This window comes from Eublepharis macularius, chromosome 2, assembly GCF_028583425.1.
Source record: "Eublepharis macularius isolate TG4126 chromosome 2, MPM_Emac_v1.0, whole genome shotgun sequence".
In the NCBI taxonomy this organism is placed as follows: domain Eukaryota; kingdom Metazoa; phylum Chordata; class Lepidosauria; order Squamata; family Eublepharidae; genus Eublepharis; species Eublepharis macularius.
The window spans coordinates 219,538,206-219,554,830 of NC_072791.1; the positions used below are offsets into that span (position 1 = coordinate 219,538,206).

General features: G+C 43.8%; 1 protein-coding gene across 1 annotated transcript in view; it reads right to left on the reverse strand.

Annotated features, from left to right (window-relative positions):
- SLC39A10 (solute carrier family 39 member 10) overlaps positions 1–12,463 on the reverse strand; it is a 76,447-nt gene extending 63,984 nt beyond the window's left edge. Inside the window, exon 1 of the mRNA XM_054970888.1 lies at positions 12,399–12,463. The gene's annotated coding sequence lies outside the window, so the exon portion shown is untranslated. The remainder of the gene's footprint in view (positions 1–12,398) is intronic.
- Positions 12,464–16,625: the final 4,162 nt, after the last annotated feature.

Below are 16,625 nucleotides of genomic sequence, written 5' to 3' on the forward strand. Positions count from 1 at the left end.
ATCTCTGCCACCAAAACCACAATTTGTTTGCTTGGGACATTTTACTACATCAAGGTACACTAACAATTGCCTTTTGGGTGGGTGGGTGTATATATATATTCACTGCCCTGAACCCAGGTTTTTTCTTCTCCACAGAGTAATGGGGAAGTGTTAAAGCAGGCTAGAAATTGACATTTTAGGTAGTTTGAATTAGTTTTGTGGGTCACTTATAATCCATACCATCAAGTTACAAAGCAATTTTTGACAAGATGTAAACGCAAAGATAGAAACTGAAAACGTATCTCCAGCCTGGCCAATCTTATGTTGCTTCCAATTAGCAACTGCTCCCACTCTAAGTTAGCTACTCACATGCAATTAATTCAGGGGTCTCCAATGTGGCACCCCTGGGTGCCATGGCACCTACTGACATCTTTCCTGGAGCTTACCAAGTGTTTTCAGAAAGTGGGACGGGCCAGATAGAGCTTCGGTATAGGTGGGTTGCTGATTGGCTGTGCATTTTTTTAAAAAAAATGTTGCTTTGACAGCAGCTGCCATCACAGCAAAAGGATCTTCACTGTGTGTTTGAAGGAAAGCTGTGTGCATGCAAGGAAATAGTTTAAAAGAGTAGGTTCACTGCAAAAGGCACCTTACTAAACAGAGCTCCTACCTGAAATACTGAAGAGTGGCTTAGAATTCAACAAGTCCCAGGTTCGATTCCTAGCCTATCAAGTCGAATCAATCCAGTAACAGGTGGTGTGAAAAGACCTCTGCCTGAAAGCCTAGAGAACCACTGCCAGTCTGAATGGATAGCACTGACCTTGGCCGGACCAACGCTTTGATAAAATAGAAGGCAGACTTGTGTCTATTGTTATGCATAATCTCCCACTCTTACATTGTGTGGTTGGCCCCACCTTCTCCTATGGAGAACATTTTGGGGTTGCACCCACCACCCTGTGTCACAATTCCAAAGGTGCCATGTTCAAAAAGGCTGGGGACCCCCTGAATTAACTGAACATGAATATGGTTCATACCCAAAGAAATCTAGCAGAGCAGAATGTTCCTGGTTCCGACCCACATGCTGCAGCCCCCTCCCCCAACATAAAAGGCAGCAGACCCTCTGCACAGAAGGCAAAGTAATTCGGGAGAGGAATCTGCAGAAACTGACGCCGTAAGCAGGGTGGATAAAAATCAATGATTTTTTTAAAAAAATCAGATTTTTTTTATTTAAATCGGATTTTTTTTTATTTAAATCAGATTTTTTTAAATAAAATGCTTTTTGAGGAAAATATATTACCATCCAAAGGTTATTCCATCATGAAATAATGATTAGTTTTTAATTATGTAGAATAAGGCTGTATATGTTTAATTTTTTTGGTAAATAAATTCCATTAATCCATTCACAATGTCATGTTCTTCCAGAGGTTTTTGTAAGATTATTGGGCAGTTTCTCTGCCTACAAGATATTATCACAGATGCTTGGTTTTGCAGTTCTCAAAACTGAATTTGTGTCAGCTCAGCAGAGATCACACGCCTCTTCTTCACAGCAAAAATGTTATAACATGAACAGAGTTGAGAAAAAGACCTTAAAGACAATGCTGCAAATGTATCCAAGATGAGAAGAAATTTAGAAGAGCAGGAAGGGAATACAAAGCTAGTAACACATGGTTGCAGTACTCATTTGCTGCACCTCTTAGCCAAAGACTTAAGTGTTCCAGAAATAGAGACTAATGTTGTTGAAATTGCTAAATACTTCCGTAACAATCGTTTTGCTGCAGCAGCTCTGAAAAGGATGGGTGGAACCAAGCTAACGCTCCCACAAGATGTTAGATGGAACTCTGTGGTGGACTGTTTCGAGCAGTGTATCAAGAACTGGCCTATTCTGATGACAGTTTGTGAACAATCTTCATCTACTTGCATATTAAAGTTATACCAGCAAGAATTAGTCTTTATGTAGAAAACTATGATTTAAATCAAGCCTTACTGACTAGTGATTTAAATCGTGATTTAAATTGTGATTTAAATCAGTTTGATTTAAATCAAATCCACCCTGGCCGTAAGTGTCCTTTCATTGTCAAAAGCAAGTGCAACCAGCCACGTCTGACCATTCTACAAAAAGGAAAGGCCATTTTAAAAGACGTATTAAGAATGTGAATTTTTCTATCCCATTCCCCCCCTCCCCATAAACAGAAGTGGAAATATTTACCAAGACTTGTCTAAATCAAGTTATCACTGCTCTCTTTCAAGGCACCTTACATTGTCAGAGCAACAGGCTATTTTTAAGACAGTAGAAACGGAGTTTAGGAATCTCCATTTTTAAAACATAATCCAGGGATTTAACGAGCACGCTTGATTTTGATCCTCCAGCCAAATTCTACACTTCTTTATTCAGAAATATCCCAGTGGATGAACTGGGACGTTCTTCCAAGAACACACGGTGGGGACTGAGCTGGAAACTTTCAACCCAGAAACCTGCTTTTACCGTAGGTTTGCTTTGCTTACGTAAGTAGTGTAAAGCAGTGACCAGGGAGGCAGAGGCAACCGTAAATCTAGTGTTCTCAGACAGGAAGTAACACACCTCAGCCTTCACCAGAAGTTGCTTTCAGTTAAGGAAAGCTGTAAACGTTAATATGAATGCATCGACCAAGGCTTTCCGGCGTCGGAAACTCTCCTTCCCCTTCTAAATGTTAAGGGGGATTTTGAGTCTCTCTTTAAGAACAGTTGATGGTCCTGGCAGGCTTAACTAGCAATAGAGGGCAGAATGAACTTGAATGCAATCTAAACCTAAATTTGAAGAGAAACCTCACAGAAGTCACTTTACCTCACTAATTTTAATTCTGCAGCACAGAAGACAGGAGACACCAAGGATCCCAGGACACTCCTAGCCCAGGGGTCTTTCTATCTAGGCTAGATATAAAATCTCAAATTAGTGTAAAGGTTGCACTGTGTGCACTAATGTCCAATACATGTGGAACATTGTGCAATGTTAAAGAGCCTCAGAAGACCCACCTTTGAAAGAACTTTGGTTGCCACGAACCTTGACATGCAGGAGCAAGTGAAATCACGTTACTTCAAAATAATTACTCATTCTTAAGAGCCTGTGTTGCCAGTGGTATTCGGCTTATGTATAAATGTATTATAATTTCACAAATCTGGAATTCCAGAAGACCTTTGTAAGATGGTATGATGTATTAGGCTCAAGGGTGGGTTAGATGTGGGACGCCAAGGTCTTCTTCCAGCTCAAACATGTGAACCTCCTCTGGCTGACCTGGGGAAAGGCACTCCAAGCCAACCTACATCATAGGGCTGTTGTGTGGAGAAAACAAGAGAGATTGCCCCTTAGCTTCACAGTGGAAAGATGGGATATAAATATGATAAAACTTGCCTTGCAGTATACCATTGTTAAGACTATTGTGGAGTATTTATTGCTGCTACTTTAAGCTTCTCATGATCAATTTCCTATTCTAGATCTCTGTACAAAAGGACTGTGCGCTATGGAAGAGGACATAAAGACCAGAATTGTCCTTATTGAACTTTATCTCAGATAATTTATCTGCCTTGAGTCTCAGTGAGAAAGGCAAACTATAAAAAAAATAAAAATAATCACACCTACTAAAGATTATAAAGAATTGTACAATGTTTTGCCTGTTACTGTGTTAAATCTTTTAAACAAAAAATATAATTTTCTGGACACTTCTCTCAGCAGATGCTAGCCTGAATCGATGGGAAAAAGCCTTAATAGTAGCCCTTAATATGTAGAGAGTGCCTAATACCACTCAATCACCAAGACCACCCCTCCAATCTCCAAAATAACTCTGCTACTGCCTAAGCCCGCATATTGGTATGTTCAAAGAGCAAAAGAGGATGTTTGCATGTCTCTACTTCTTCCACCTATCATACCTACGGATTGGAAAGATCCACTTGAGTGTAAGCAGAGGACAGCCAGCATATATCCTCTGAAAAATGAGTGTTTTTTTAAAACATTATGGGGGAGTGTGCATGAAGTTGGAGAAAACAGATGGTTTTGTTTTCAGATCAGGCAGGACTCAAGTTTAGCCCATGATCCATTTAGCCACCTAAACTGTTTGCTAAACAAATTGGACACATTCATAATTTGAAATCATTTGTATTCTGAGACTGTGTATCCTACTTCTTCTGGCCAAACACCTTCTCAAAGCAGCTAACAAAATGCTTTGAAGTAACTATAAAATACAAAAATGAACATTAAGCGGCTTAATGCATCACTCAGGAGAGAGAAGCTGGCAAGGAAGCTGGGCTGAATATCTCAGTCTTACTCAGTCTTGGATGACAGCTGGTCTTCCCAGGCAGCCACTCCTTATATGAGGGACCAGGCAAAGCACTACAAGATATATAGTGAAGCAGCCTCTCCACCTGCAGAGTGGAGGGGGCATAATTTAAGTACTCCACACCCCAGGGGTAAAAAAAAAGAAGATATTTATGGCTCTGGCTAGAGCTGATCCAAACATGCACATATTTATGACTCAAAGATTTGAGCTGAACATGGAAAATTCCTCCAACGAAAAGTTATGTGCTTGGGATGATGAAAAAGCAGCATCATCATTTCATATTACAAGCACAGCAATGGAAATAACTCAGCTTTAGTTAATGATAATTGTTTGAACAGTTGTTCCCATTTTCATACATTATGAAGGTAAAGCACTCAAAAACATACTGGGAAAAATTAAGTTCTCTTAGTTAACCAGACCTCATTTTGAAACAGATGAGACAAAAACTATTACCTTTGGATTGCATTTTACAAATGTTTATTGCTGTCATATGCAGTTAACTTTATTATCATAAAATGACTCCCCATCCCAGCTAATGGTTCGCTGTCCATTTTCTTGAGAACCAAAATGGTGCTAACTTCTCAGATGTTTATAAAGGACTGATATTGAGTATAATGAAATTCACTTGGAAGCTTACAATCATGGAAAGATCCAAACGCATCATGTGTGTATTGTGCATTAGATCTAAACACCATTAAAACCTAAATAAGTTACATTACAAAGGATTTTGAAATTTCTGCTAACTTCCTATTTGTGCACAGTTCAGCACCTATATTAAAAAGACAGAGGGTCAACGATGTTTTTATATTCATATACTGTCCTGAAATCAAAAGATTTATAGAATGCTAAACGTATTTTTGCACACTTGAGTCCTGAATATCTATAGTCTAGATCCTGTAGCAAAACAGCACACGTGCTATTATCGTTAGCAACTATGTGATCAGACCACTTGTTCGCCCATGCAGCTGAACTGCTTTTGCATTCCTAAATTTTGCGCTCAATTTCTCATGTAGAAGCAGCTTGATTGGCAGAAAAATAAACTCAGCCTGACTCACACATTTCAAGTTGTTTTCAATATGCTGATTATGTGCATTGTAATTATATTCCTGTTTTTAGGCAAAACGCATCCTGGGCAGAACTGGAACATAAAGTTAATTATCTGATAAATATTGCATAAGTGCAAAGAGTTCAAATGCAACTCTCCAAACACATCAACATGGAATCCACTAACATCAGCAATAATGCTCACGAGGTTCGTTTTTATAAGGGAACAGGATGGTCTACTCCAATGTTTACTATATAATTTTCCTGCAGTGTCTTCTAACTTTGCAACCCATTTTCTGTATTATAGAACTATCATGCCTTAAGACAGGTTTGCTGTGTGTGTGTTGTTTTTTGTCGGTATTGGTTATCCAACTGCACTGTTTATTTGGAGATCCTTGCTGTCTGATCCAATTCTTTGTTAAATGCTGTAATCTGCTTTATGTCTTAGTGAGAAAGATAGGCTACAAATGAAATATATAAATAACTTCAGATCTGGCTGCGAAATATGTAGGATCAAATTGTAATAATAATAATAATATTCAATTTATATACCACCCTTCAGGACAACTTAACGCCCACTCAGAGCAGTTTAAAGTAATTATTGTCCTCACAACAATCACCCTTGGAGGTGGGTTGGGCTGAGAGAGCTCCAAGCAGCTGTGACTGACCCAAGGTCACCCAACTGGCTTCAAGTGGAGGAGTGGGGAATCAAACCCGGCTCTCCAGATTAGAGTCCCACACTGTTAACCACTACACCAAACTGGCTCTGTACAACTCTATGCTTTATGGAATTCTACTTTAGTGACTTGAGCCCAGAGGATCACATGCATTTGTCCAAGCATTTTCATATCGACTCCCAAGGCTCTACTGATTTTTCATTCATTAATTCCAACTGGAGATCTACAGTGCAAGAACAGCCATCCTGGATCAAAACAACAGTTCTCCCAGCCTAGCATTCTCTTTCCAACAGGGACAAGTCCAATATCACAGGGACCCCAACAAGTAGAGCCTGCTAACAACAGTCCTCACCTCCTGATACTCCCAGCAGCTGTTAGAGGATTCCAACAGTGTACTCTGTTTTGACTTTACTGCCAACCACATAGGGCAACCCCAGGTTGAAATGTTAAGGGACGGAGGAAAATTCCAATTTTCTTCATATTATTTTGTGCTAGCAACAAAGCCTGTTGTGGAGGGAAAATACAATGGGCTCTAGAAAGGGGAGGGTGGGCAGGCAGGCATTCGCTCCTCCCGTCACTGATTCCAGCTGGTGAAGGAGGGAGGGTAGGCATTGTCATCTGCTCCATGCCTGATCTGCGTGATCTCGGCCATGTGAAGGGGTGGCAGGCTTTGCTACCTGCTCCATGTCGGGTAAAAGGGGGGGCATTGCCTATTCTGCACCTGACTACGGCTAGGCGAAGGGGAGCAGGCATTGCTGCCTGCTCCAAGCCTGATCCCAGCTGGGTGAAGGGAGGAACAGGCATTGCCACCTGCTCTGCTCTTGATTCCAGCAGGTTGAAGGGGGGGGGCAGGCATTGCTGCATGCTTGGCTTCTGACTCTGGCAGGGTGAAGAATGGGTGGGCATTGTCGCCAGCTCAGTGGTTTATTCCAGAGGTTTATTGCCACCTGCTCTGCTCTTTGTCCTGGCTGGATGAAGGGAAGAAGGGCATTGCCTCCTGCTCTGCGCCTGATCCCAGCCAGGTGAAGGTGAGAGGTGGGCATTGCCACCTGCTCCACTCCTGATCCCAAATGGGTAATGGCGGGAGGTGGGCACTGCCACCTTCTCCGCCACTAATACCAGCTGGGTTAAGGCAGAGGAAGGCATTGCCACCTGCTCCACTCCAAATACCAGCTCGGTTAAAGTGGGGGATGGGCATTGCCACCTGCTTCAGTAATACCAGTTGGGTGAAGGCAGGAGGTGGGCATTGCCACCTGCTCCCATCCTGCTTCCGGCCTGGGCTTCCCACCATGGCACATTTTCCGGAAGGATGTGGTGCCTTGCCTAGGCTTCCCTCCATGGCAGCGCCCTCTGGTGATGCACCAGGGTACAAAGTGAGTTGTCTGAAGTACGCTTACTCAATTATATAGTAAGAAGATACCTCTATCTGTAACAGCCTTATGATATTGGAAAAATTAACTTCTAGTCCTTTCCTGATGATTGCTAACTTATAGTTTTTCTTTTTAAAAAATCACTGCTACACACTACTGACATCTTTGGCAAGCTATCCCCAGAACCAAGGCCTGTTCTGTGGTCTGTCATCACTGGCTCAGATTCCATCAGGTATGAACCGTGAGGAAGTGAGGAAGGTCTCTTATTTTCCAGATTTGCTTCCTGGGAACCACCAAAGGAAAAGCTTAAACCTTCCCACTATATAGATATAACCTCTCTTTTGTCTCATCAATCTGAACTCATCCCTTACATTACTGGTTTATATACATTCTTTCTATGCACACAGTTATTTTTATTATCTATTGTATTTACACAAAAGAAAGACAACTCTGAATGTAAAACACACACATACCCTAAGTTACACGCCAAGATTTTTTTTTTTACTGGACATAACTGCAACTTGTATGCATATAGGACACTTTTTGGATAGCACTACCTGAAAAAACCTAGTGCTGTACAGGAGTAATGAACTGGAGTAATATCAACGTACATTAACTTGATACATTTTAAGGAAAGCTGCATGGCTCTATGTTAGAGAGGGCCAAATCAGCATGGTTTGCTAGTTACACTCATCAGAGCCCTTTTATTATGAAAACATTTCTCTTCCTTATAGAAAGCCCACTTATGCATTAGGCAGAAATGCAAAAGATCCCAAGCATAAACAGTGCAGATGCTAGGATTGAGCACAGTCACTTAATTAGTATTTCCCAACCTTAAATATTAATAGACTGCTTTTAATAATGGCTTGTAGCTTGACACAAGCTTGTAGTTTGACACCTGCTTTCTCATCAGAGGACAGTAGCAAACATGTTTTGTCTAAGGATCCAACTTGCACACTGAAACCAAACTTTTCTTCAAACTGGTAAGAAGTAATATTTGATTTATGTACCACCCTTCAGGATAACTTAACACCCACTCAGAGCGGTTTACGAAGTATGTTATTATCATCCCCAAAACAACAATCACCCTGTGAGGTGGATGGGGCTGAGAGAATTCCTAGAAGCTGTGACTGCCCAAGGTCACCCAGCTGGTTTCAAGTGGAGGAGTGGGGAGTCAAACCCAGTTCTCCAGATAAGAGTCCCATGCCTGAACAGTAGCAGCACCTGAATACTGACTTAGAAGTTATTTTAACTGTAAAGTGCCAGCAATTCCTTGACTTGGAAGTTGGCACCACATACACTTAATCACAGGACTAGGCCAACATATATACGGAAACCTCTTCTAGCCCCAAGGGCCAGCTGTCCTCAGGATAAGGAGAAAGAGGGTGAGACTAGAGGTGTGGCAAGTCAAAGCAGGTGCAGTTGACTGATGGGCAGCAAGACAAGCAAAGACAGCGGAGAATGGGCAACTGCTGCCAAACTGCCAAAAGTAAACTTAAAAGATTAATTTGTAAGATTATGTTGAAAGATATGAAAGCTTTCATGAACCATATAAAATATACAGCACAACCATCTACGCAAACATTAAAAGTCAGCTCTGCTTTTTCCTTCCATGGCAAGAGTATCATACTGCTTGGCTAAATACTTGAATTATATTTTTTTTAAGTTAAAGCTGAAGCTCATTACAAAGAAGCAAAATCAAACTTTATTTTGGAAAACCGTTTTTAAAAAGAAACTGAACAGAAGACATCCAGATGGCACAACGCTGTCCACAAAATCACATTTGTTTTTTACTGTTTTTCATTAATCAATCAGCTTGATGAGGCAATTATAGAAGTCCTCTTAGTATAATGTTGTACAACCTGATGCTCTTCATGTTTATGTGGAATTAAGTTTCACTTTTTCTATGGTACGTATACATTAGATTGCAGCCTAGGAACTTCAGGGAGCCATCCTAAACAGAGGAATTCAGAATCAAGTCCAATGTTATTCAGTGGGACTTGCTCACTCCCAGGAAAATGTATTCATTTATACTCTCCATTTACACTCTGCCTTTGGCCTCAAAGTGGACCCAAAGCGGCTTACTTCATTCTCCCCCCACCTCCATTTCCCCCCTTACAATAACCCTATGAAGTAGCAAAATCAAAAAGAGTCCAGTAGCACCTTTAAGACTAACCAATTTTATTGTAGCATAAGCTTTGGAGAATCACACTGTGATTCTCGAAAGCTTATGCTACAATAAAGTTGGTTAGTCTTAAAGGTGCTACTGGACTCTTTTTGATTTTGCTACTACAGACTAACACGGCTCACTCCTCTGGATCTAGGACCTATGAAGTAGGTTAGGCTGAGAGTATGCGACTGGCCCAAGGTCACCCAGCAAGTTTTCAAGGCTGACTGGGGAACTAGATCCTAGTTCATCACTCTCAGCCACCTACACCACATTGGCTCCTTACGACTGCAGACTTAGCTATGAGCAGTTACTTGAAGGAATGCTCAAATGAAATGCAAATCTGGTAGCCCATACCACACATAAAATATATTCTGGGATTAGAACGCTCACTTTGATTTTTTTCACATCCCCATGCCTTGAATGCGTTATCTGTTGAAATAAAGACTATGAGCAGGTTTAGTAACATAAGCAGGAAGGTTTCATTTTTATCTTTAAGGTGAATTCAACTTAAGCAACACTTGTTATTGAAGAGCAATACTAAGACATCCTATTTTATACTTTTAAATCCAAGTTTCTTCCCTAAATTAACAATGGGGAGGAGGGGGGGGAGAAATCACATGCACATAAGCAGCTGTTGTGTCAACAAAAAGGACAAACACTAGTCTGCCCCTCTTGTGGGTACAACAGCTGTTGCTACATGCAAGCAATATCATAGCATTGTCAGTTTCCATTCTTTTTAAAGTCACATTGTTCCCATGCTTCAGGAAAAACATGTTATCTGTGATTCCAGACATCATGAGCTTATTACATCACTGCAATGCTTCACTCTACCAAAACCAGCGGTAACCTAAACTACCAATCTTCGGCAGCAAGTGGAGCAGATGCCCCACAGCAGCTAGCCTAGGAAGAAATAAGTGCAATGGTTTGTTGGACTGTGACTCATACTACTAAGATATGCACTGAAACTGGTCACCCAAATTATGGTTTTAGGTGAAAGGAACTACTTCATGGTCCTGGGTCAGATCTGCTGAAACATTTCCGCCAGCAGAACATGACTCCCCATTCCCTCCCCCGCCCCCGCATACACACACAGTGCAGTCCAAACTGTCCTGTGAAATGCAGTCCTTAACCCAAAACACCCAAATGGTTCTCCTGGAGCAGAGTGGTGCTCAGCATGCAAAAATACTACTGAAGGAAACATGGTGGATCATGGTGGCCACGCTCTCTGGGGAGGGGGGGGTGTGCAAGCAGAAGACGGGAAGACTCGCTTTTTTATATGGCCACATACATACCAGTATTGTATACCGGCCACGCTGGTTTGCTTTCACCTCTGATGAGCGCACAATTTATCTCTACAGTATTTTCTGAATGGTAGGCATTCTGATGTATGTTTAAATATGCATCACCAGACATATACTCATGCAACCGGTTACACAATAATACCTCAGCAGCACATGACTAGAGTCAAATCAGCACGCGCGTCTAATCTTTTTGACTCCTTCAATCCATTAAGGCTGGGACAGAACCACAGAGGTTCTTTTCTACCACCACCACTTTCCCCAGCTACGGAAACTGCATTTTGCCACAGTAGCAATTCACTTATATTTTTAAATTCTACATTATATAGTGCTTTTATAAGATTTATTCCTCCTTAATGCTGTAAATCACTGTGAGAAATTATTTTAAGCATGAGCAGCTGATAATGATCTCTCTCTACTGGGGTTAGGGGGTCAACAGGAAAAGAAAGGCAAAACCACCATGATTGGCTACCCCTGAAATCCAAGGTGGTCTCAAAGGGTGCAGTCCTATACACATGCACTTTGATGTAAGCACCACCAAACATCATGGGACTTATGAGTAGCCATGCCTAGAACTGCACTGAGAGTAAGTGGAAAGAGAGGAGGATTTTTTTAAAACACACAGACTGCACATTCTCAAATGCAAACACCTCCTGAGACAACTTAACCCCAGCCTCCCAAACCTGTGACCCTCTCCACCAAAGCCAGCCCAGAACAAAGAAGCACCCTCTTTTTTTTGCCATGCCCAGAACACGTGAAGCCACCATTTAAACCTACTGCAAGAAAAACAGGTATCAGTCTGATTTCCAAAAGCTCCTACCCAAGAAATCTAGATGGTCTTTAAGGGCCCCGAACAAGCTTATGTGTGGCTCAAAAGCTTGGGGGAAAAGAGGAGGGAGGGAGGAGAGGAAGGTGGCCTGCAGCAGTCCTCCCCACGAGGCCCTGGGAGCGTGGTCGACCCTGGGCCCAGGAGGCCCCTTCCAGGTCAGCAGGGCATCTCCTCTCCCCAGGAAAAATTATGCACACACCTACCCATGAAAACACGCGCTTTCAACACTGGACACAGCGATGCACGACCCCTGCCCCACACACTCTGTGTAAAAACAAAACAAAAAACCCTATCCTAAACAGGGAGGGTAGAGCGCGGGGGGGGTGCCACCTTTGTCTCACTCACTCCCTTACTTGGGGAGGGGGGTGGTCGGCTCCTGCCAACAAAGAGGCCTCGCCACCAACCGTCTCTGCGCCCCCCCCCCCCGTGGCGAGGCCTCCCCGTTTCCCGCCGGAGAGAAACCACCCCCCCTCCCCCCAATCTCTGCCTTCCCCTCAGCGAGGCGCTGAGGCGGCCACGGCGCTCCCCTCTTCCCTCCTCTTCCCCCTCACGGACCGGCGAGGGCGAGGGGCCTGCCCGCCCGCCGGCCGGCCGGCCTCCCTCTCCCTCCCGCCCTGGGCCTGGGCCCGGCCCCTTCCCCTCCGCCTCCCTCCTCAGCGCCGGCCGTCCGGCCTGGCGCGCGCGCGAGGGAGGGCCGTGTCAACCGGCGGGGCTTTTTATAGTTTACCTCAGCGCGAGTGTGCCGTGTGCATCTCCCTCTCCGCTCGGTACCAAAAACCGCCGCGCGCGCGGGCGCCGCCTCCTCCTCCCACTCCGCAGTGCTGCTGGGGCTGCGGCGGCGGCGGGGCGGGCGGGCTGCGCTGCCTCCTCGCCTTGGCTACAACTTACTGCCGCCGCGCTGTCGCCCCCGCCTCCTCCTCCCTCCTCCCCCTCCCCACTACGCCATTCCTCAACGCCGCTTACGCCACACGCGGCCCAGGTTCCCCCTCCTCACTCATCGCGGCTTGGCGGGTCGACGGCGCAGACACAGCGCCCTTACGCTGTTGGAGCAGCAGCCACGCTGCGGAGGAGACGACGCTGCGCTAGTGGCGTAGCAGTGAGGCGCATGCGTAGTCACGAGTCTCCCCCCCTTTACTAGTTAGACTAGTGGCGCTTTAACCTACGGCGAGGCTGCAGCTGCATAAATATACCCTACTGGGCTGTTTAATGCTAGTTTTCAAATTTGCAGCCACTGTGTAATCCGCCTTGGATCTCAGTGAGGAAGGCAGTCTATAAATAATAATTATAATAATAATGCCCTATTAGATCTGTTTCCATCGAATGTCCCAACTGCTGATCATACTGTATTTTTGTTCTGTGAACGGCGGCCTGGCTATTGATTCTATTGTATTCACTTGCAGTATGTAATCCGCATTAGATCTTGTGAAAAAGGCAGACTAATAATGATAATAATGATAATGATAATAATAATGCCCTGTTGTAGCTGTTTCCATTTAATGTCCCAACTGTTGATCATATTGTATTTTTGCTCTGTGACTGTTCTAGCAATTTTTGATACTGTATTCTCTTGCAGTATGTAATCTACTTTAGTTCTCAGTGAGAAAGGCAGACTATAAATCAACAACAATAACAATAAATAAAATGTCAGTCTAAGAATGGCTTGTGCTCTGTTCAAGTATCTCTTCGTTTCTGTATTGGATTTCTACTCAGACAGGAGGGCTATACTATAGAAGAAGAGATCTCAAAGCAATGCATCAGAAAAAGATAGGGACTATAGCATTCACTGCTAGGTACTGCTATGTACTATGTGGATGTCTGAGGAAGGGAGCTCTGACTCTTGAAAACTTGCACCCTGAAAATCTTGTTGGTCTCTAAGGTGCCACTGGACTCCAATCCTGCTGTTCTACTGCAGACCAGCACGGCTACCCATCTAAAACTCTGCATTATCTGTTGATTTAAGTATGATCCTACTGGGTAGTTAGTTAGATGCTGTTCAATATCTCAGAACTGCTTGTGCTCTGTTTCTGTATTTCTTCAACTCAGTATTGGATTTTTGTAGGCTTTAAATGTTTGCAAACTTGTATTTATATACATTACCCGGTTTATCAAAACGTCCTTGAAGTTGACTGTACTGTCTCACACTGTGTAGGTTTAGACTGAAGTGACTCTTCTTAAGATTGCACTATTTGTTGTGCAAATTGAGAAGAGCCGGTCATTTGCAGCTTCCTGGGTATAATAGGGGGCAGGTCTTTTTTAAAAGACCTTTAAGCATTACTGGGGTGGAGCAGGAAAAGAGTGCTTGGACAGTGCCTGGAAGGAGTGAATGAAGGCTGTGACCCTTGAGGGCAAGGTGCATAATACCCCCCCTTCTGCTCTCCCACCCCCCACTAGAATTTCCATTTGCAAATGTGTACCTTGAATTGGCTACATTTTCCAAAAGGGCCATTCACCCGTTCTCCCCTGCTCAGGTGGGAAGCTCTGTTAGTTAGGAGCAGGAAAAACAAACCAGGAGTCCAGTTGCACTGAAGACTAACAAAAAGTGGAGCAACAGATGATTGGTGAGTCAGGGAGTCTGACCTCTGACACACACAGGCTTCTCCTGGTACAAATTTTGGTAGTCTTTCAAGTGCCACTGGACTCTGAGTTCCCCACCCACACCCCCTGTTGATTTCCCATATTAAGGAAATTTTATTTATGTATATCCTGCTTTCTCCCCCCCCCTTTTGGGGACTCAATGCAGTATAGAACATCCTTCTCCCCTCTGTTTTCACACAACAACCACCCATAGAAGGAGGCTGAGAGACGGGCCCAAAGTCACCCAGTGAACCTCTGTGCCAGAAGTGGGGATTCGAACCCAGGCCTCTACCAGGATCCTAATCTGACACTCTACCACCCTGTGGCGCCCCAGTTCTAATACTCAGTCCTACCAAAAATTCTGTCACTCTTAAGAACGATGATCTGAGTGCTCGTATGCTTTAGTTACTTACTGGTTTTGTTGGTTATTATTTTAAAGCATCACAGGGTTGGAAGGGACCTCTAGGGTCATCTAGTCCAACCCCCTGCAAAATGCAGGAAATTCCCAAGTACCTCCAAAGAGTTATATTTTAAGATGTTACGGCTTTTAAAAAAAAGTTTGCAAGCTGCCTCAAGCATCTTTGGTACTTTATTATATTGTTTGTAATCCATTTTAACTTAACTACAACCGTATAAGGTAGGTCATGCTGATAGAGAGTGTGTACGTGTGCGTGTGACTGGCCCATGCACTCGCAAGAAGGCTTCATGGCAGAATGGGGGATGAAGAAAGCAGGATAGAAATAATAATTAATAAATCAAATCTTCCTTTCCTGGTATGGCTTTATTGGTCATAGCCTTAAGCCTAGCCACATTGACTAGAAAAAACACAAAAAACTACATGGCCCGCTCTAATTATTGGTTTTTTTTTTCATTCCAATTTTATGCTGGATTACTAGCACAAAAGAAACCAAATCAAAATGTTTGGGTTTGGTATTTGGTGGGTGGCTTCATGTCAGCGGGTTGCCAGGTCTGGGTTTGGAAATTCCTGGAGATTTGGGGGGTGGAGCCTGGAGAGGGTGGAGTTTAGGGAAGTGAAGGGTCTCGGTGGGGTATAATGCCATAGAGTCCACCCTCCAAAGCAGCCATTTTGTCTAGGGGAACTGACCTTTATCCCCTGAAGATCAGTTGTAATTCCGGGAGATCTCCAGCCACCACCTGGAGGACGGCAACCCTATATCATGGGCTGTGCACTTGGGGGAAATGCTTTTGGTTGCTCTTGGGCCACGTGCAGAGGACCATACAAGCTTTTAAAATATGGAGTGGTTTCCGCTGCCCCAGTCCTATCTGTACAATTATGCCTGCCTGCCTTGTGACCCTCCAAGAGGAGTGCAGCCCGCCGCCCTTTATCCCAACCCTCCATTTTTTTCAGTGCTTGGAAGGCAGCAAAAAGAAAAGTTTACTGAGCCATTTGTGGGCCCTTATATATTATGAGTAGGTTGTCTGTGCCCGATCTTTCCAGACGCATTGTAAAGGAGAGCAAACCTTATTTTTCTGTGGCGTCAAATGGCATCACAAGAACTACTGCACGAAAAAAGTGATCAAAGTTATGTAAGGCTATAGCCACTTATAGGTAACAAAAATGATTTAAAAAGTAGGTGACCATGGAGACAGCAGTGTAGTATAGTGGCTAGAGTGTCAACTAGGATCTGAAAATAGTAAAGAGTTTGGTAGCACCTTTAAGACTAACCAGGGCTTTTTTTCTTGGAAAAGAGGTGGCGGAACTCCGTGGTGGAACTCAAGACCACACAATGACGTCACTTTGGGTCAGCTGGAACAAGGGGGGAGTTTTTAAGTTTAAATCGCCCTCTGCGAAAATGGTGACATGGTCAGTAACCCCGCCCCCTGATCTCCAGACAGAGGGGAGTTTAGATTGCCCGCTGAGCGGCGCGGAGGGCAATCTAAACTCCCCTCTGTCTGGAGATCAGGGGATGGGGCCACTGGCCATGTGACCATTTTTAAGAGGTGCCAGAACTGCATTCCACCGCGTTCCTGCTGAAAAAAAGCCCAGAGACTAACCAACTTTATTGTAGCACAAGCTTTCGAGAACCATAACCCTCTTTGTCAGGTGCATCTGCCATTTGTGCATCCGTATCTGATGAAGAGAACTGTGATTCTTGAAAGCTTATGCTACAATAAAGTTGGTTAGTCTTAAAGGTGCTACTGGACTCTTTACTATTTTGCAACAACAGACTAACACGGCTAACTCCTCTGGAACTAGGATCTGGAAGACATAGGTTTAAGACCCCACTCTGTCATGGAAGCTTGTTGGATGACCTTGAACCAATCATACACTCTTAGTCTAACCTTCCTCACAGGGCTGTTGTGAGGATTAAATGAAGACGAGAACCATGTAAACTCCTTTGGGCCCTCGTTGGGGAGA